This window comes from Cnephaeus nilssonii, assembly GCF_951640355.1.
Source record: "Cnephaeus nilssonii genome assembly, chromosome: 2".
In the NCBI taxonomy this organism is placed as follows: domain Eukaryota; kingdom Metazoa; phylum Chordata; class Mammalia; order Chiroptera; family Vespertilionidae; genus Cnephaeus; species Cnephaeus nilssonii.
The window spans coordinates 55,429,568-55,450,641 of record NC_137073.1 but is presented as its reverse complement, the minus strand read 5'-3'; the positions used below and the strand labels follow the sequence as shown (position 1 = coordinate 55,450,641).

The 21,074-nt window shown below is 36.2% G+C and overlaps 1 protein-coding gene across 5 annotated transcripts in view; it reads left to right on the top strand.

Moving 5' to 3' along the window:
* The window catches only part of LOC307108733 (uncharacterized protein), an 823,426-nt gene that overhangs the window by 634,915 nt on the left and 167,437 nt on the right, over positions 1–21,074 (top strand). For all 5 annotated transcript variants that reach the window (XM_079786886.1, XM_079786881.1, XM_079786883.1 and 2 more), the window contains one exon: positions 18,684–18,758. The gene's annotated coding sequence lies outside the window, so the exon portion shown is untranslated. The remainder of the gene's footprint in view (positions 1–18,683; positions 18,759–21,074) is intronic.

Below are 21,074 nucleotides of genomic sequence, written 5' to 3'. Positions count from 1 at the left end.
AAATACCTAAATGATAAGATTTTTATGTTTTAAAGGCTTTCACAAAATTGTTAAAAAGGTGAATCTGGTTTAATATGTTTAAATTAAAACACACTTTCAGAGACCTGGTCAAAGACCAACTAACTTCTTCATCTTTTTCTATTTTATAATCAGCTAAAAGATTAGTTCTGGGGTAAATTGCCCTGTAGAAAGGCTCGAGTTCACTAGAATCAAATACTTTGTATAATCTATCCAAACATTTTCCAAACTAAATTCACAAATTTACTATTTCTCTTTTTACAATAATTTTGGTTTATTCTATGACAGGTGTTAGCTTGATACCAAGCTGAGGAAGTAGCATATGTGTTAAAATAGTATAACATATTAGGAAACTAATCAATGATATTTTAAATACTTCAACAAGATATAATACAAAAGTTACACCTAGAGAGTGACTAGGCAGTGGGGAAATAACAAAATAAAACAAAACATGACATTATATGAGAGTCATTTTTACAGTGTAAAATGATCTGAGGGAGGAGAATACTTTTCTTAAGTGCAAAATAAAAGTTCTTTGCCTAAATTAAAAATATCTATTTACTGAATTTATTTTTGCTAATCTTTAATTTGTTTGATAGGTGCAAAGTTACATAGAGAATTTAAATATGAAGGATAGATGTGAGAGAATATAGAAGAAAAATGTTGAGCATTACTAGGTGAAGAATGAAGAGATAAAGCTGGAGAGATAGATAATGGCTAAATTCTCAAGGGTTTATAAGTCATTTAGAACACATGGAAATTATCTAAACAAAAGATATATATATATATTTAGAGGCCCTGTGCATGAATTTGTGCCTGGGTGGAGTCCAGCCAGCCTGGCCAGGGGGAGGGGACATGGGCAGTTGGCTGGCCTGCCTGCTGGTCGAACTCCTGGTTGAAGGGACAATTTGCATATTAGCCTTTTATTATATAGGATATACACTGAGTGGCCAGATTATTATGCTTTCAGAGATCATAATAATCTGGCCACTCTGTGTATATCCTACCTAATAAAAGAGTAATATGCAAATTAACCATCACTCTGCTACATGCACAAGCCATGCCCACCAGCCACGCCCACCAGCCAATCAGAGCAAGTATGCAAATAAACCCAACCAAGATGGCTACAGCCACAAAGAGCAGGAGGGAGGCTTGGGTTTCCCTGGTAACAAAGGAAGCCAAGCTTTCTGCGTGCCGTTGCAGGCCTAAGCCTCCACTCAAGGCTACAAAGTTTCAATTATAGAAGGTAAACAAATCCAAACAAAAATGGCAGCAACCACGGAGCTTGAAAGAGCAGAAGGCTAGGGTTGCCCCTTGCTTTCCGCACACCCTGGCCGGTCCAGGCCTCCGCGTAAGGCTACAAAGTTTCAATTATAGAAGATATACACAAACCCCAACAGAAACGGCTGCCGGCCACAGAGCTAGCAGGAGGCTTGGCTCCACTCCAGACAACAAAGTTTCAATTATAGAAGGTAAATAAATTCCAGATACCAGGGCCTCCTCTTGGGTTGCCAGGAGGCGTGGCTGGCCTGCAAACCACCACAGGCCCCTCACTCAGGCCGCCCCATGCCCCAAGGGAACCCCCACCCTGATCCGGGACACCCTTCAGGGCAAACCAGCTGGCCCCCACCCATGCACCAGGCCTCTATCCTATCTAATAAAAGAGTAATATGCAGATTGACCATCACTCCAACACACAATATGGATGCCCCCATGTGGTCAAAGATCCTGCCCCCATGTGGACACATGATGGCCACCACAAGATGGTCAGCAGGGGAGGGCAGTTGGGAGGCACCAGGCCTGCAAGGGAGGGTAGTTGGAGGCGATTAAGCCTTCAGGGAAGGGCAGTTAGGGGTGACCAGGCCAGCAGAGGAGGGAAGTTGGGGGCAAACAGGCTGGCAGGGGAGCAGTTAGACATCAATCAGGCTGGCATTGGAGTGGTTAGGGGGTGATCAGGCTGGCAGGCAGAAGCAATTAGGGGAAATCAGGAAGGCAGGCAGGTGAGCAGTTGGGAGCCAGCAGTCCTGGATTGTGAGAGGGATGTCCGAATGCCCGTTTAGGCCCGATCCTACTGGGTCCCAGATTGGAGAGGGTGTAGGCTGGGCTGAGGGACACCGCCCCCCCCCCCCCCCAGTGCACGAATTTCATGCATCGGGCCTCTAGTATATATATAATTACATGATCACATTTCATTTCATTTCAGAAAAATCATTGGTCAGTGAAGGTTAGCTTGGAGGGGCCAACACTGGTGGAAGGAATGCTTTAAAACACTGTAAAGATCATCTAGCTGAGCTTGAATGCTGCTTCAGAATAGTAAGAAATGTGGGCATATTCCTGAAGTACATGATAGACTTCAGTTATTGCTAAACTGTGATGAATGTGGGAGAGGGTGGCATCAAGGATGATTGCTAAGTGTTTAGGGAACTTAGGTAAAAGTGGAAGTTTGGAGAAATCAAGCCCACACATGAAGAATCTGAGATACCTGTGTGGTATCCATGTGATGATATCATTGACAAATGGAAGGGGTTTGTAAGGATATCAGTTTTCTGTCACTTAAAACAATAACATATATCTCTAAGATGTGAAGAGTAGAAGTTAGAGATTTTAATGTCTAATTTGTAAGGAAGTATTGACTATTTTAGTTGAGAGGTCATTCTGAGGATTTTGCTCTCAAAGAGCCTGGAAAGTTTAGACTGTTGATGCAATAGTGCCTGAAGACTTGGGTCATGGAATCTAAACTAGGTAGTCAAATAAGTGGAGGGAGAAAGAAGTGGAGAAATGAACTGAACGTTCTCCTGAGTCAAAAATGTCATTTAGGAGTAATTGAACCAATAATTTGAAGGAATCATTGCTATTATTCTAGGTTAATTAAGAATCAGTGTGAAGGTATAATTTTTTTTTAATTGAGAGTAGATGTATGATCCTATCATTACTTACAGAGACCTGTACTGGTAATGTGCATGTAATTTCTTAGAAATAACCAAAGTACAAAATAGGCCTTAGTATCTTATCTTTACTATTTAAACATCAAAATAGAAAAGTGGATTCATCAACAAATTAGGCTAATACTCTTCAAAAATGTAAGTAGGTGAGAAATGACAGATGTCCAGAATCTCTTTTTGAATACACGTGACATTGAGGCCAACGAGTTTGAGAGCAAGTAAGGGATTTTTTAGTGTAGAAATTGTTCTCTTAGGATAGGTATAAATTTCTGTATATTCTGTGATACATAGTCATTGCAATTATTTTTATTTTTATCCTAACCTTGGGTAAGAAAGAGAGAAAAAGGTATAGGGCTTTTTTGGCTTGATCAACCACAGAGTTATTTTCTTTTACACAATAAGAAATCCCATTAAATTATCTATTCAAGAAGACAATCAATTAACGAAGGTATTTTGTGGTCCACAAATACTAAAAGTATCATTGATATGTTAATAAATCAAAAATACCTTTCTCTAATAAATTAAATGGTTATTTCACTACCTAGCCAATCTTGTTTTTGACAAATACATATGATCAGTTTACATGGACACTATTGTCATCTCCATCTGTTCACTGTTCTCCAAGATAAATCCCTTGCTGATATAAATGATTTATATCTCCTTTAGAAATATAGGCATTATAGCATAAATGTTTATATTCAGCAGCTTTAGTTAGTTGAATATTATATATTTAATTTTAAGTTAATTTAATTGAATAATAAATTTACTTTTCTTCATGATAAGCAAAAGTTTAGGATTGTAAATGCCTATTTTTCTAGGGAGATAATTGAATATAGTGTTTAGAATTAATTTTAAGGATTTAGTTACAGTGAGAATGAAGATTCTGAAACAAAAGATGGATGGGAAAAAACCTACTTAGCATTGTCATAACACAATAAATTGTATAAATTTACAATCTATTGTGGAAGTAGAGAATGATTTTCTGGCAATGTCCATAAGGGTCTGAGCTTACTATGCAAAATTATTCCTCAGTATCATTTCAGTGTACCATATGAGCCTTCCAAATCTTATATGGCATAGACCAAAATAAATGAGGTCAGAGAGAAGCCAATATATGATTTCTCTAGGTAAACTTAGTAAAGAAATAAAGAAACAATCTATTTTATCCCATGTTAATATATATACATATATATACTTACCTGTCTCAAAACACTGTCTTTTGTCATAATCATAAAAGATGGTTGAATTAATAATTTAAACACTGACTTCACCTTATCATGTTAAAAAAAAAAGCATCTTCAAGCTTCAGATCATCATGTCAGCATAATAATCGGCCTCATTATTAACCTGACACATGATTTAACAATATTATGTATGTGCCATTTTTTCTATTTTGCTTTTACTAAAGAGAATTATAATGTCAAAACTGTGCAACCCAATAATATAAACCCTGACATCATTTGGCTTTTTGAATTTAAATGAATTAAAATTAGATACAATGAAGAATTTAGTTCCGCAAACTAGCCAAATTTCAAGTACTGAATAGCCACAATTGGCTAGAGGCTATATTATAGAATATTTTCTCACTCTAGAAATGTTAATAAAAGTTACACTGCTTGAAAATTCAGAATAAATTTTCACAAAGGCAAAAATACAAAAATTACAGGTGTAGGTTAGATTTGCATTCTAATATAAATAGTCTAGCCTATATAATAGAAGCCTAATATGCAAATTGAGCAAACAGCAGAATGACCGGTGGAATGACCAGTCACTATAATGCACACTGACCACCAGGGGCAGATGTTCAACGCAGGAGCTGCCCCCAGCCCGCAGGCCCCAGGCTAGCCAAGGCGGGTGCCAGTGGGAGCCCCCCCGCAATCGTCCTGCCGGTCACCCTGCAGATCAGCCCTGATTGCCAGCCAGGCCTAGGGACCCTACCCATGCACGAATTTCATGCACTAGGCCTCTAGTTTAACTATAATAGTCACTGAACTATATTAGCCATCAACAACAGGACTCTCAAGTCTCTCTCAGCCTTTCAGTCTTTTGACAGAGTTTGTAAGGTGTGAGATTGTATATAGCACTTGCAAATCTCTAAATTTAAAACTATATTAGGAAGTAGTAAATAATCTAATGTATAAATTCATTCTGATTAGATTTATGGATTTATATACTAATCTTAAGCATAACGGAATGAAATTCTACAAAACTTATTAATTACAGTGGATTGTATTTCCACCCAAGACAATGATATTGACTATCTCTGTTTATTCAATTTTTTTAATGTAACCTTTCCTCTCCCTATCAAAGGTAGAATCTATTTTCTTCACTTTTGAACTTGAGCTGTCTGGGTTAATCAACCTTCCAGTTTCCCAGGAATGCCCTGGTTTTAGTATTGAAATTTCTGTATCCCAAGAAACACCTTGGCCCAGGCAAAGAGGGTTGTTTGTTAAAGACAGCTCTTTCTATGACTCCTTTTGATCAATAGAATGCTGCATAAGTAAGCATCTGTGTAACTTTTGAGGCTGAGCTTTAAGAGATCTGTAACTTTCTGCCTTCACTGCTTGGAATGCTTTCTTATATCTAGTTGCCATGCTGTGAGAATATCAAAGAAGCTACATCAGGAGGAGAATAGAGGTTCCAGGCCAATAGTCTCAGCTGATCTCCCAACCAGCAGCTAGTCTAAACACACAGCCTTTTCAATGGGTCCATTTAGGAAATTTCAGCCATTACTGTGCCCCAGATGACATCACATTAAGTAAAAAGAACAGCTTGGTCCACCCACAGAATCATGAGAGGTAATTAATGGTGGCTGTTATTTTAATCTTCCACGTTTCTGGATGGTTTATTATGCAGCAGTGGATAATTGAAACAGTGAGTGACAAAAGGTCAGCAAGTACTCAGAAACAAATGTCTAAACATTAAATACTGTGTGTGGTAGAAAAAAATACTAGATTTGCAATCACTATATTGATTTTAAGCTCTAGATCCGAATATGCTAGCTGAGGGATTTTGAACAAATCACTTACTCCAATTTTGTCTTCAAAAAACTGGAGGTTACAATGCCTTACAAAATATTGGGAATTGTCAAATAAGATGATGCATATGAAAAAAAAAAAGTACCACACGGAATATAAGATGATTTTACTATGTCAATCATAAATGAACAAATCAGTTATCTTGTTAGTAAATTTAATTATAGCAATACACTTGTTTAGAATGTGAATCATTTTTAAAGAGGGGCAGTTTAGACAGAGGAGAAAGTTGTAATCGGTGTTCTTAATAGCTTATTAGTAAAATCTTTGACTTCTACCCAGTAGAGAAGAAAAGCAACAATCCTATTTCTAGCTTAGCCAAGTCCAATAAGGTACTTTGTAGAGTATCAAGAAATATACTTTAATATTCACTGATAACCCATACAATTATTTTAGATATCATGAGATTTCTCTATGTTATATTTCACCATGGATCTTTTGTTTTGTTATTTTAAAGTTTCAAACTTTACTTTGGTCTTACTGTTAAATTCTCATTAGTTTTCTGTTTTTCATTCATTTTCTCTACAATATGGATAATGTAAAGATGACAACTCAGATAAAATAACACACAGTTTCTAGTTTCTCTGATGCAACAGGAAAAGTGATTCCCTTGGAAGAAGAAACTTTTGGAGAATAATTGAATAGGGAGTGGTGTGTATTAAAGAGATTTAATGAACAGGAGATCTGAAATCAGTTGTGGTTTTTTTGGTCATGAAAAAAAATTTATTCTTTTTAGTTAATATGCAGAAATATTGAATCATGAAAAGTTTAATTGAAAATTCAGTAAGACTTTGAAAAAGCTTAATCTTCTAACTTCCAGGTCTTTCTACAGAAATGATGCTAAAAACAGATCACAAGAAAACCATAATGTTTTGTGTGTCAGACAGAGTGCATTTTAGAGCATGGAAGAAATAAGGCTGCGTTTTTAGCAGAGGAACATAATTTTTTATATTTTCCATGGCTAATATAAAGTTGGACGTTTTTAAACTTGTTATTGAGGATCCATTAAATTTTACTGCTGAAATTGAGAAAGCAAATTATACACATGAGATTTTAAACAGGTTTTGTGTCTAACAGCTTTGACACTGATTGTTGTTCTTGCCCTGATGAGTAGCCTTGAGAAGAACCTGTTATCTGGAGTCTAATGTCTAAGCAATTAAATTCCCACGGGAAGCAGCAGCTTTAGGAGATGTGATTAGATTGGAGACACTGATGCTTGTTTTGATTTTGAAAATGTATCATCGATCAAGGCTACTGATTTCAGCAACTGCTCTAGCTGAGCGGAGGTGTGAGCTTAGCTTATGGCTTTATATTTAACTTCAGGAAAAATGAACTCTTTCCCTCCCTGTCAAACCTTTAGCAGATAATCCCCAAAATGTCAAATAACCTTTATTTCCCAGAGGTCACGCTAATCTTTTTCTTCTCTTTGTGACCTCAGAACAGACCTATTTATTTTACATCTGACAATCAAACTATGAAAAACAGAGTAACTTTTAGCTTTTTTTCCAGGGCTTGTTGGGATGCTTTTTTCAGTTGTGGTTACTAAGCCTTTCTGTACCACCCCCGCCCAGCAATGGTCTGTGTTTTGTGTGTATCTTTATATGTGTATATGTGTGTGTGTGATAGTATTAATAGTTCAAGGCATATCAAATAAATTGTAAGTATGACATTAAAGTCAGCTGATTTTTATTAACAAAGGAAAACATCATTGATATTAGACTTCCAAATGAGACTACGTAATTGGCATGTTTGTAGCTAATAGACAAGACTTTCTCCACCACCATTTGAAGTAGATTCCCATTGCCCATAATTACCAGCACCCTAAATCTGCTTAGATATTCTTCAATGACTGTACATCGAAAATGAAGTTAAATGAGTCCACTCATAAAATTGAATGCATGATGGTTTTTTTTCCAATAATAGATGCTATTTTATTTTATTTTTTTGATTATGATGTTTTTATTAACTCAGAACTGTCCCCAAATACAGATGCCTCTATTAATTAGTCATTATATATTGAAATTTAATTGGCAGAATAACATATATAATGAATATGCATATAGTATAATTGTGGAACCAAGTGAATATCTGACCAATTATATAAATAAAGTTATATAGTTATATTTCTATACTACTAAAATTTTCCTAGCTTTCCCCTACAATAGCCTCTATATTATTTATTTACTTTAACTGCCAAATTATCTATCCTAAGATTGATATGTATAAAATGAGCATAATACAGTGATCAAGTATGTATATGCTTGATCCATACATATATGGATTCATTAGCTGATTCTGCCATCAAGTTTTGTTATTTTGGTAAATATGCATAATCTTATTAGTACTCAATTGCCTTAACTGCAAATGGGGATTATGATAATACTTAACTCACAGGGTTGTTTTAAGAATATAATTAGATGATGTACATGAATCACATTAGTTGAGTGAATGATACATAATAGGAGGGCAATCAATATTTTTGACTGCTAGGCTAGCTGTACAAGTATAATTTATAGAAGTAATATCTTTAAATATTACTTCACTGTAAGAATTAATCCTTGTTCATTCATTAATATATGTTTTCTCGGGGGCCAAGTGTGAGTTGGCAATATGCTAGATGCTTAGATTACAAATTAAGTCAAGACAAATTAGGAACAAAGAGTTTGAAATGGGTCAAAGAAGAATGATGCAGACACATAAACATACACAAAAACACAGAGAAGCAATGGAGAGCTTCACTAGGTATTATGGCAATGTCAAGGAAGGGTACCCAAAGTAACCTGGGTCCCTAGACCTTCCTAGACAAATGATAGCAAGTTAAGTCACAGATCAGTAAGACTGACTTGGTAGTATGTTTAAGACAGAGAGGCCATCAGCATGATCAAATGGCAGAGGTGAGAAGCAGCGCAGTGTGGGGCTGTTACTAAAAGCATTCAACAGAGAGTGCAATGGATGAAAGCTGGAGAGATAGGCAAGGGCCAATCACTGAGAATCTTACATGTCCTGTTAAGATGCTCTGACATTGTTCTAAGGGTGATGGGTAGCTGATAAGCATCAGAGAGGTGAAGTCAAACTTTGCATTTTAAATATGTCATTCTAGCAACAATGGAATTTATAAGGACCTCTGAGAAGGAATTAGACCTGGTCCTTAATCTTGGTAGCAGAAGATAATTTAGATCAAGAACATGAGTCAATAAAGAGGTTAAGTTAGTATGCCAGACCCATATTTTGAAGGGAGCTAATACAGATACCCCTTTCCCTCATAGCACACATACCATGACTGGTCCTCCTGCTCGTCAGATGCTACTCCTAATTCACCTCATCCAGCTCTATAATTAGCTCATTTCCATGATGCCACTGCAAAAAAATAAAAAAAATCTTTTTTCCCCCCAATTTCTCAGACCCTCTTAAAGTGTGTTGATATTGCTGTATTGAAACCTGGCTGCAATTAGAGACAACTACCTCCAGAGTGGAGAGGGTTTCCTATGGGTCTTCTCTGTTACAGAAGTAGAATCCATTGCAGCCACAAATGACTTCAGGGAGCAAATTTTAATAGTAAAAGAGATCTGAATGTTCCATTCATGCTGGTTGGTAACGGGTCAGATTTATAAGATAAAAGACAGGTTTCTGTAGAAGAGGCCAAAAAGCAGAGCCAATCGTGGAATGTTAACTCTGTAAAAATATCTGCTAAAATGTGAGATCAACCAAAGAACTTACATGCATGTATGCATAAACCATGGACACAGATAATAGTGGGGTGAAGACCTGGGGAGGAGATGAGGGTGGGGCAGAAGGGGATCAATGGGGAAAAAGAGGGGACATCTATAATACTTTCAACAATAAAGATAAATTTTAAAAATACTAGTAAAAAATGCAAGCTAATGTCGACAAAGTATTTTTCTATTTAATGATCACAATTTGAGTCAGAAAGATGGAAAACATCCTTAGGAGGTAGGGGAGTGAAATAACATTTATGGTGGCTCTGATTATATACATGTGAGATGTTCCTGCCCAGCTGGCTGGGCTCACATGGTTTGCTCAATACTGCAAATAGAGCCATGGCCAGGAATTGCCTACTGGCTGGTTCAGCTTCTGCCTGGTTCCCAGCTTCCTGGGGCTCTTGCCCACCTTCTTCTCGGTGCTTTTGGCCTCCAAATCCCACTGACACTCCTTGAGTTTCTTCTGAGTCAGAAAGGCTTCCCCTGCTAGTGGGTCTCCAGGCCTCCCCTATCGGTTTCATCCCACAATTCTGATCAGAGCTCAGTATTCTAGGGGACATTGCTTTCAGTCATGTTACCCATGCACACAAACATAGATAAGCACAAATCTGTAAACAATGAAAAGTCCCAACTAGAGAGGAAAGAGACTAAGGATTTTATGTCATGGAAAAAAAAAATCAGGATGAAGTGAGTTGATAATGGAAATCATTAAGGTTGCACTGCTAATGAAAACAAGGCTCATTCATCAAAAACACATAGAGAAGTCATTTCAACATGTGGTCAGGAAGCTCTCCTGGGTATGGTTAGAAAATTTTGATCAATGCTAATTTTGTTTCAACCTACCTATATACATTAGTTTCCAATGATGTTTGCCATGTATAACAATGAACAGAATGGTTTGAAATAAGAGACATGGCTAATGATCTCAGAATTAATGATCTCAGGATTCTGTGAGAACTTTACCTCCTGGTTTTAATAGGTAGAACAGTCAAGAATACATATATGAAATCAAGTATACAATCCTGAAATAGTGACAAAGTGAATTGTGTGATATTGTTGAATGTTTTATCTGTTATTCAAAAGGTATTCAACATTATTACAGATATCATCTGTGGTTGTGTTGGATTATGCCAGTCTGACTAACTTTTTCCAGACTATCATCCAGTACACAACATTGAAAAAGATGTTACATTACGTACACACACACACACACACACACACACACACACACACATCTGTGTGTGTGTGTGTATATATATATATATATATATATATATATATATATATACATACACATATATATGTGTGTGTGTGTGTATATATATATACACACACGTATATAGGCATCCTCTCTAATAAAATGGTAATATGCAAATTAACCATCACTCTGCTACATAAGCCACGCACACCAGCCAAGCCACGCCCACCAGCCAATCAGGGCGAGTATGCAAATTAACCCCAATCCAAGATGGCTACAGCCACAGTGAGCATGGTTTCCCAGGTAACAGAGCAAGCCAAGCTTTCCATAGCCATTGCAGGCCTAAGCCTCCACTCAAGCTACAAAGTTTCAATTATAGAAGGTAAACAAATTCAAACAAATGGCGGCAGAATGGAGCTTGAGAGAGCAGGCCAGGGTTGCCGGTGGCAACAGGGGAAGCAAAGCTTTCCGCACACCCTGGCCGGGCCCACCCGCTTAAGGCTACAAAATTTCAATTGTAGAAGGTGAATTAACTGCCACAGAAATGGCTGCCGCCCGCCCCGGAGGGAGCAGCAGGCTTGGCTCCACTCCAGGCTACAAAGTTTCAATTGTAGAAGGAAAATAAATTCCAGATACCAGGGTCTCCACTTAGGTTGCCAGGGGGCGTGGCCGGCCTGCAAACCACCACAGGCCCCTCGCTCAGGCCGCTCCACGCCCCAAGGGAACCCCACCCTGATCCGGGATGCCCTTCAGGGCAAACCAGCTGGCCCCCACCCCTGTACCAGGCCTCTATCCTATCTAATAAAAGAGTAATATACAGATTGGTCATCACTGCAACACACAATATAGCTGCCCCCATGTGGTCAAAGATCCTGCCCCCATGTGGACACAAGATGGCCAGCACAAGATGGCCAGCAGGAGAGGGCAGTTGGGAGGCACCCGGCCTGCAAGGGAGGGCAGTTGAGAGGGACCGGGCTTGCAAGGGAGGGCAGTTGGAGGTGATCAACCCTGCAGGAGAGGGCAGTTAGGGGTGACCAGGCTGGCAGAGGAGGGAAGTTGGGGGCAAACAGGCTGGCAGGGGAGCAGTTAAGCATCAACCAGGCTGGCAGTGGAGTGGTTAGGGGGTGATCAGGCTGGCAGGCAGAAGCAGTTAGGGGCAATCAGGAAGGCAGGCAGGCAAGCAGTTGGGAGCCAGCAGTCCTGGATTGTGAGAGGGATGTCCGACTGCCCTCCAGGAGTCCCAGATTGGAGAGGGTACAGGCTGGGCTGAGGGACAACCCCCCGCCGTGCACGAATTTCGTGCACCGGGCTTCTAGTATATCTATCTATATCTATATCTATATCTATATCTATATCTATATCTATATCTATATCTATATATGATTTGTGCACTGAGGAGGGGGTCCCTCAGCCTAGCCTGCACCCTCTCACAGTCCGAGACCTCTCGTGGGATGTCTGACTGCCGGCTTAGGGGGATCGGGCCTAAGCCGGCAGTCAGACATCCCTCTCACAGTCCAAGGCTCTTGCAGTCTGGGACCCCTGGATCCTTATCACCCACCTGCAGCTGAGGTGGGAGAGGCTCCCGCCACCACTGCTGCACTCACCAGCATGAGCCCTGCTTCTGGTTGAGCAGCGCTCCCCCTGTGGGAGGGCACTGACCACCAGGGGGCAGCTCCTGCATTGAGCGTCTGCCCCTTGGTGGTTAGTGTGCATCATAGAGACCAGTCGTTCCTCTGTTTGGTCAATTTGCATATTATGCTTTTATTATATAGGATATATATTCTCACTATATGCATATGTAAATACTCAAATGTGTGTATGTATATATAATCATATATACATATTAAAACATATTACCAGTTTTTCAAATAGCTGGCATTTTCAAATTGGGTATTTTAACACAAATTTTTTTAAAGAAATGTTTAACTTTCCAATAGAGTGAAGAGGAAAGAGAGGTATATTCAAACTATTGGATTAGTACTCATGAATTTGGAACACTGATGTTATTTAGATACAGTTTAGGAGAAGCATATGGTAAGGTAGTGAAGTCTTTAATAACTCAGAAAGACTTTAAGTAGTATGCATTCACAGACATAGGATGATTTCATTATGTTGACCAGTAACATCAGCAGAAGCAAAATTAATTTTTCTTTCTGGGCATATGGAGACAATTGATTCAAATATATTATTTGAAATTTTAAAAACAATGGCTAATGGAAACCCTGCCTTTTATTTTATTGTGGCTTTTTTTTGTATTGTTTTCTTTTGTTTTATTGACATTTATATGGTATTAAATTTCATTAAAATACCATAAAACTTTAAAAAAATATAGGTCATGTTTGCATCAAGAGAAAAAAGTAAAAAGGAAGGAAGGAAAAAGGGGAGAGAGAGAAAGGAGAGAGTCAAATTGAAATAAAAAGAAAAAAGGAAGAGATAAACATGATGATATTTTCCAATAAATATCATTTAATTGCAGTGCACATGTTTTTATGTAAGTACTGTATCACAGAAAAAAATACTGTAAGCTTAAGTACAATCTCAAGACTGTCAGGAGACCTGATTAATTTTGCTCTCATTCCCATTTTCTCAACAATCTTTGTCTTCAGAGTGGATAAATGCAGTGTCACTCTGGGTTCGCTTGGCAATCTTAAAATTGTCACAAGAATGGATTGGGTGCCGTTTTCTCTTCTTGTTACAATCTTTGTCATGAGCTCTCACAGACCTTTTAATGCTTGATGTGCTCTCATTCTCATTACATATTCTCATTCCCATAACAAAGATTATAATGAAAGAAGAAAATGTCATAAAATTAATCCATTCTCATAACAGTCTGTAACGAGGGCAGAAAATTGAACAAAATTAATCCGTTCTCATAACAATCTGAAGATTGTAATGAGAACAGAAAATGGCATGAAATTTATCCTTCTTGTGACAATCTTTAAATTGTAACAGAGCAGGAATTGGATACAAGATTAACAAGCCCTTGGGACAAAGGCTCTAACTAGAACTAAAAATCATAAAAAATTAATTTGTGTGTGTGTGTGTGTGTGTGTGTGTGTGTGTGTGTGTGTTTGACAAAGGCCTGGAAGCCTAAAATTATAATGTGTGGCTCCATTGGGATGTCATAATAAAATCAGTAACTAATAACTTGCCTTCAAATACTAGCACCTGACACCTTTTGTAAGATGGTGAATTGAAAACAAATACGGATGTTCCCTCTTCAAATATACCCCGAGGACAAAACTGTGTTAGTACATAGGATAGTAAAGAAAGTGGAATTTATTGTTGAATTCATGAATTCATGAATAACCTGTTTGTTTCCCAGTAACTTTAATGTAAAAGTCCTCTTTTAAAATGAAGAACACAATATATTTCTTTTAATGTAGAGCAGTAGTTGTGACCACCAATTTTAATAAACCTGTGTACACAATTGACCTATGTCTTTTTGTATTTGTAAACTACACTTTCCCACATTATTACTTATTTCCACTCGCAAATATTAGTGGTCAAATTTCTAGGATTTTTGTTTACATTAACTTGTTTTTTATAGTTTACCTAATGAACAATTTCTTCACTTTTAGTCACCAAGTGAATTGAATTTATGATTGTGTTTTAAAATGTTTTACTTTTAAATATCCTTAATTTCCAGAAAGAAACCAAGGTCAGATAATACTTGGCATAGGACTGCAAATCTCTTCAAGCAGAACATGAACAGCTTTTTATTTGCCTCTATAATTGAAGTATAAACAACATAATGAATTAATGTGCTAATTATTCTTACTTATGAGGGCATACATATTTGTGCATAGAATGGATTTTTAAAATATTTGTTTAACACTTATGTTAAAACATCCACTATAAATTGATTTATGAATATGTATATATTTTAATAATTATAAATTTTCCCCCAAAAATACAGGGCTTATTACAAACAAGTGATAATTTAAATTGCTTAAACAACAGCCATTCATTTTAAATATATATATGTATATATATATATATATATATATATATATATACATATATATATAATAAATGGCAGTAATGTTAAATACTTTTTTAAAGTTTTATTTGTATACAATAAAATGAAAAGCCCCACTCACATTGTTGTTTTTTCTCTCTTAAGACTTAACCTTCAATGACATTTCAGAAAATTGTGAGTATATCAGTGAAATTGCAATAAATTATTGGGATAAAAAACAATTTTGTGGCATTTTCCTGATACTTTAAAAGGAAATATCTTTTTGAAAATCCTCACTGTTATATGTAATTATAATCAGTGATTGAAAATGCATTATTGAACATAAGTCATCTTAAACATAAAATATAGTACTTCAATAAATTGGAGTTATATTTTGATTTGGGGTGGTGAGCACAATACAATATACAGATCATGTATTATAGAATTGTACACCTGAAACCTATATAATATTATTTACCAATGTCATCCCAAATAAATTGATATGAAAATTAAAAAAAATAGTTTTATTTTTAGTTGCACCTGTTAGGTTTTTTATATCTGGAGATTAGGCGTGAATGATTTGCTAAGCTGTATTTTCTGTTTCTTTTGACAATAAGAATATACAACTGTAACTACAATTAAGAATGCTTTTTTTATGAAAGTAAAATTAGAGTCTAGGTCAAAATAAGTAAACCTTGTCATGGCCATGGCTCTGTATTTAGAGACACATGCAAGGCCTGGGCTTAAATTGCCACCCATTTTTCTACAGCCAGAGGGAAGATAAATACAGTGATTCATAGCACTTGTGAAACCTTCAGAAAGTAAACCTTTTGCTTCATGGAAAAATGAGAAATTTGGGAGGTTGCACTTTTCATCATCAACAAGAGCTATTTTTGCAGACCAAAGAAGAAATGAAAAAGTTTTCATTTATTTAGCTGTTCCTGGAAAGGTTGTAAAAGGTCCTATCATGAAAGTCGAAAAGGAAGAGCTGCTCATAGAAAGCTTTTAAAGAACAAACATCATAAGCACAGATTTATATGGTAGGTGGAATATTGCAGGACGGTGCAGGGGGCAAAAGCACCAGGATATGATCCCAGAAAGAGGAGACTCTTTGTACTTTTTCCATTGTTCCCGCCTTTTATGTACTTAGCTATAGGTATGTTTGAATTTAATGTACTCTTCTGCGAGGAAATCCAAGTTTTCAAAAAATATATACATGAGTGGAAGTTCTTTAAAAAATCAGGTTTACTAACTAGTGTGCCATGGGGCAGCTTTACAAAGTGTACTGGTATAATTTCACTGTGACACGTGCTATTATCAAAATGTACTCATCACTCAAGGTGGGCTCCTTCAAATTGTAATGGTATGATGCTCCAAAGTCTTTTTATCTGAAATTATTGATGGATACTATCAAATAACAATACAGCCTATTAAGAAGTACAAATAGCCATTTCTAACATAGGCAAAATGAATTTTTATTATATAGCATAATCATTAAAAAGCTTTCATGTGAAATATATGGAGAATGTTTTCTGTTTTTAACACTGTCATTTAAAAATCGCTTTGTAGTGGGAGAAATGCAAAGAGACTTGTGGAAATTAGAGTGCCAGGTGAGAGGGAGCCTTGGGGAAAAGCAAAGGGCCGTGGCCACTTGGGGGGAGTGGAAGGTGCGGCATTGTGCAAGGAGGTGCAGACAGAGAGCAGAAACCCTCCGATGGCAGTGGTGTTAAAGAAGGAGTTGTGACTTAAGTACATTGTTTATTCTGTGTATATGATAGAAGTATTTCCTCTGTGTCCTCTCCAAATTAAGTTTTTATATATATTGCTCGCTAATTCACTTGCACAAGTGGAATTTTGTTTCTGGAGCTTGAAGAACAAGATAAAATGGTATTGATGATATTGAGTTATACACATATGTTATGCCCATATATAATGGAGAAATGATAATATTCAAAGGAAAATAAATTCGCATTCAGTATTCAGCTAATGAATAGAAATTTTACTAAAATAGAGACAGACTCGGAATGTTCTGTGTCTCTTTAGTAAGGGTTACCCCTCCAAAGTGTGTCCCACAAAGTGGGAATACAGTTATTATGCAAGATAATGAATATAATGAGAACTTTCCATCCAGTTTCTACCTAAAGGACCTCTTACCAGTGATGTTGCTTCAGCTTCTTTTACGTTTCATAGGCATAAGGAAATACTGCTTCATCCTAAGAACACTTGCCAAGTGGGCCCCTCCCCTCCCGCCTTTGTGATGGGAGGGGGTCATTGTCTTTAGTCCTAGGGGTCCTTGTACACCACTGGGGTTAACTCTACTCTTAGGGCTGTGTTCCCTGAGAAACACAGTCTCCCTTCTGTAGTCCAGAATGATGGATCAGTTTGTCCATCTGCTTCCCATTTTACTTTTGATCATGATTCCCTGTCTGTCATTGCCTTTACATATACCAGGGATGTTTCTCAGGGACCTAATCTACTAAGGCTTGGATTTTAAGATATAAAACTCTTTTCTGATGCCTGTATTATTTTGACATTTCTCTAAGTTTTCCACACCATTTTGCCTACCATTGTAGATTACTTGATGACAGTGGTAGAGGTTCCCATTGAGTTCCTTTATTCTGTTCTGTCCCAGAATTTTATTTTTAAGTTTTCTTTTTATCAACCACCATTCTTGAATGTAGGCTTTATGCTCCTCTATGAATTTTCAAACTAAGATATGTAAACATTATTATTTAGATACTAAACCCCTACACTAGAATTAAATACTGAGTGTGAATATGAATCAAAACCCATTGAAAATATGTGATCGTACACTCCAAATAAAACCCACCATAATGTGTTCAGCCAGTAAAATGATCACTGGGTATTCTTTTCGCAATACTAACATTATAAAGTGGTTCTTCTGTGTATCTTAAATAGTGTAGGCAGTTTCCTGGGGATTTCACTGATGATCTGTAGCATTGCACTAATACTTCATTTTAATAAGAATGAGACAGCTGACACATTGAGTCCAGCAACATGAATGGAGAGAAAGTGATCTGTTTAGGTATAGCAGAAATATACCACTTTATATGTAGGCATTTACTTAGCCTTTATTTTAGAAAAATACCACTTTATATGTAGGCATTTATTTAGCCTTTATTTCAGACATTTTAACAATTGTACCTTGTCACTTTTGACAGCTGTTTTTTACAAGCAAAGCCTGTCTTGAAAACTAGTCCTGAGTCCTAATAGCTTTGAGACTTCATAGACTGCTTTATCTGAGATAACAAAATAAGCATGGGGACTAAAACTGAAGTTAGGGAGGAGAATGTCTCAGAAGGATGGAAGTGGGTCACACACAAAAATAAGTTCAAGAGGGATCACTGTTTTTTTTGTTTTTTGTCTTCATATGTTTTTAAGTTCTGCTACAAAGCTGAAGTCTAAAAAAGAGCTTCTGGGGATTTTTGGTCTTCTTTTTCATTTATTTGTAGAGTATAAATTGATTTTGGATGAGGGCAGTTTTAAAATGGACTGAATAACATTTTTAAGTATATTTCTTCTAATAGTCAATAAAATATTTTTCCTTGTAGAACTATGTTGAACATTATGAAAAAAAATCTTATTTCAGAACTGTTTAAAATCTGAATGGGCAAATTAATAGAATAATTATTTATTAATAAAACAAATATGTAGATGCATATAAGAGAAATGTTCAAACAATAATACAGTTTATTTGCTTTTTTAATACCTTTAGTATAGCAAAAGGAGTTATTTTTTTCCCATTCAATTATGATTTCTCTGTAGTCAGTAATTTTCTTTTTCTTCTAGGCACAACAGAGGTCCAGTCTATTTCACAGTCAGCTCCATCAAGAAAATACGGAATATAAAGGAAAGAGGGAAACTGTGAGTTTAATGTTTAAACTTTTTATAACTTGCATCTGGAGAGTAACATTGCTATGCTATTTTGCCAAGACATCTATGATCTGTTGTAATTGTTGAGCTTAGGCATTCCAGCATTAGACATAAAATAATTAAAATAGGTGAGCATAAATTACTGGATGTGGTTGTTTGTTTTCTATCTTGATTTGTATAATTTAGCAATTGTGCACAGGGGAGGCTATGAAAACATGACTAATGTTGGCAATTTATTCAGCTGATCTCACTTATTTTTGATGCATACCAAAAAGGTTTCCAAAACTTGGTATTTCCAAGGTTATCTCTGTTATTATTTCTTTCTGGGTAGTTCAGGTTCCTCTTCCTTCCAAAACTGTCATTGTAGAGTAGAGGAACCATTGCTGGATTACCTCTTCATTTCCACACAAGTCCCTCTTACCACAACACAAAAGTAAAAAGCAGTGATGGAGACTAGATCTAGAATGTGGTTAAAATGTGAAGGCAATATTCCTGTATTGTTTCTGAACAAACTTAGGCATTTTATTAAAACATTCTATAAGTTATGTTTTAAAAATATTCATAGATTATAAGTATTATTAAAGTGATGCTAACACTCTTTGATATTAAGGTATTAAATTTAAAATTAATAATAAATTACATAAATTATTACACTTAATACTTATGGAAAAGGATCTTGTGGGTATGCACTTCAAAATCCCTTATATAGTATATTTTTACTTTCTACTTTAATATTTCTCCAGTTTGAAGACTGTTCGTTCATTGTTTAAGAAAATAGAGCTTCACTAGTAAACTATTTCAGTGTTTAACTTGAGTACTTATAAACTGAGAATCAATGAAAGAATTAGATAAAACATTTTATTTGTGATTGCCTAAATTATTGCTTAGCTTAATCATGTGAACTAGTAATTCACACCAATAATAAGCAAAGGAACACCATAATGATAAACTGCAAAATAGCTCATTCATTATCTTTCATTAGAAAATGGCAAAAACATATATTTAAGATATAAATTTTATTTTAGCTTTTCCTTGAAAAGCCTTTTCTGTAGCTGTTTCTATTTAACCTTTATGTTTTAGTTCACACCAAAAGGTTTTCTCATTAAAAATAAGTTCATTGAAAAATTATGCAAATAATATATGTAAACATTTTTAAATTAAACATTATATACATACATAGTATAAAAATTGTGGTCAGAGATCACATCAAAATGTCATTCACTCATGTACATATGCACGCATACATATGGTATCATATTATACCTATTTTTCTTAATTTTTTCATTTAATATGTCATTTGGACAAAAATAAGGCTGGGATATGATAAAAATATATGGAAAACTTCTTTGAGTACTTTTAAAATTCGTTACTGTTCCAGTTACTGCTGCTGCCTAAACACTGACTCCAAAACTTAAGGGCTTAACAAGGATCATTTTATTATCTCTCACAGTTTCTATGAGTCAGGAATTTGGGAATGTACTGGCAGCATAGTCTGGCTTCAGGACTCTCTTTAAATTGCAGTCAGATGGTGGATAGAGCTGGAAGAGCAGGTGACTGGAACAGCCAGGGGCTGTACTGGACATCTCTTTTTTTATGCAGTTTCAGGGTTTATTCAAGTGACCTCGCCAGGTGGACTAGAGTAGCGCCCTCCCAGCATGGTAGCCTAAAGGCAGACTGCTCCCCTGAGCTCCAGTGCCAGTGTTCATGTGAGCAAGGCGGAAACTGAATCGCCTTTTATGATCTAGCTTTGAAAGTCACATAACATCCTTTCCATATTATTCTTTTTGGTAAAAAAAAAAAAAAAGTCACACGGACAATTTATCCTGTATAAAGGTAGGATGATCATTCATTCTGGTTTGCCGGAAGACCGTCCCAGTGTTAGCACTAAAATGCCCCATTCTGGGAAACCCCAAGACAGTTAACTACCCTACCCTTAGTTAGCAGAAACATTTAAGTGTAATACATTCCTTTAATAAAGTTCATCAACCTTTTATTTTGTGGTAATTGATTTTAGGGTTCCGTATAGTAAACCTTTACCTTTAGTAAATCATGAAGTCTCCAATATTACATTCTGATTTTTTTCTTTTGTTTTTTTACAATTTGCTTTTAATTTATCTTTAATTTTAATTTTTTGTTACGATACAAAAGAGCAATTGAGGTTTATTTTCTTCTATATAATTTATTTAAATTATTAAAAATACCCCCCCAAATAAATTGGAGTGGACTACTTGCTTGCAATTAAATTTTATATATATATTTTTTTTCTTACATGATTTCCAACCAGTGGAAATGACTTGAACTATGATA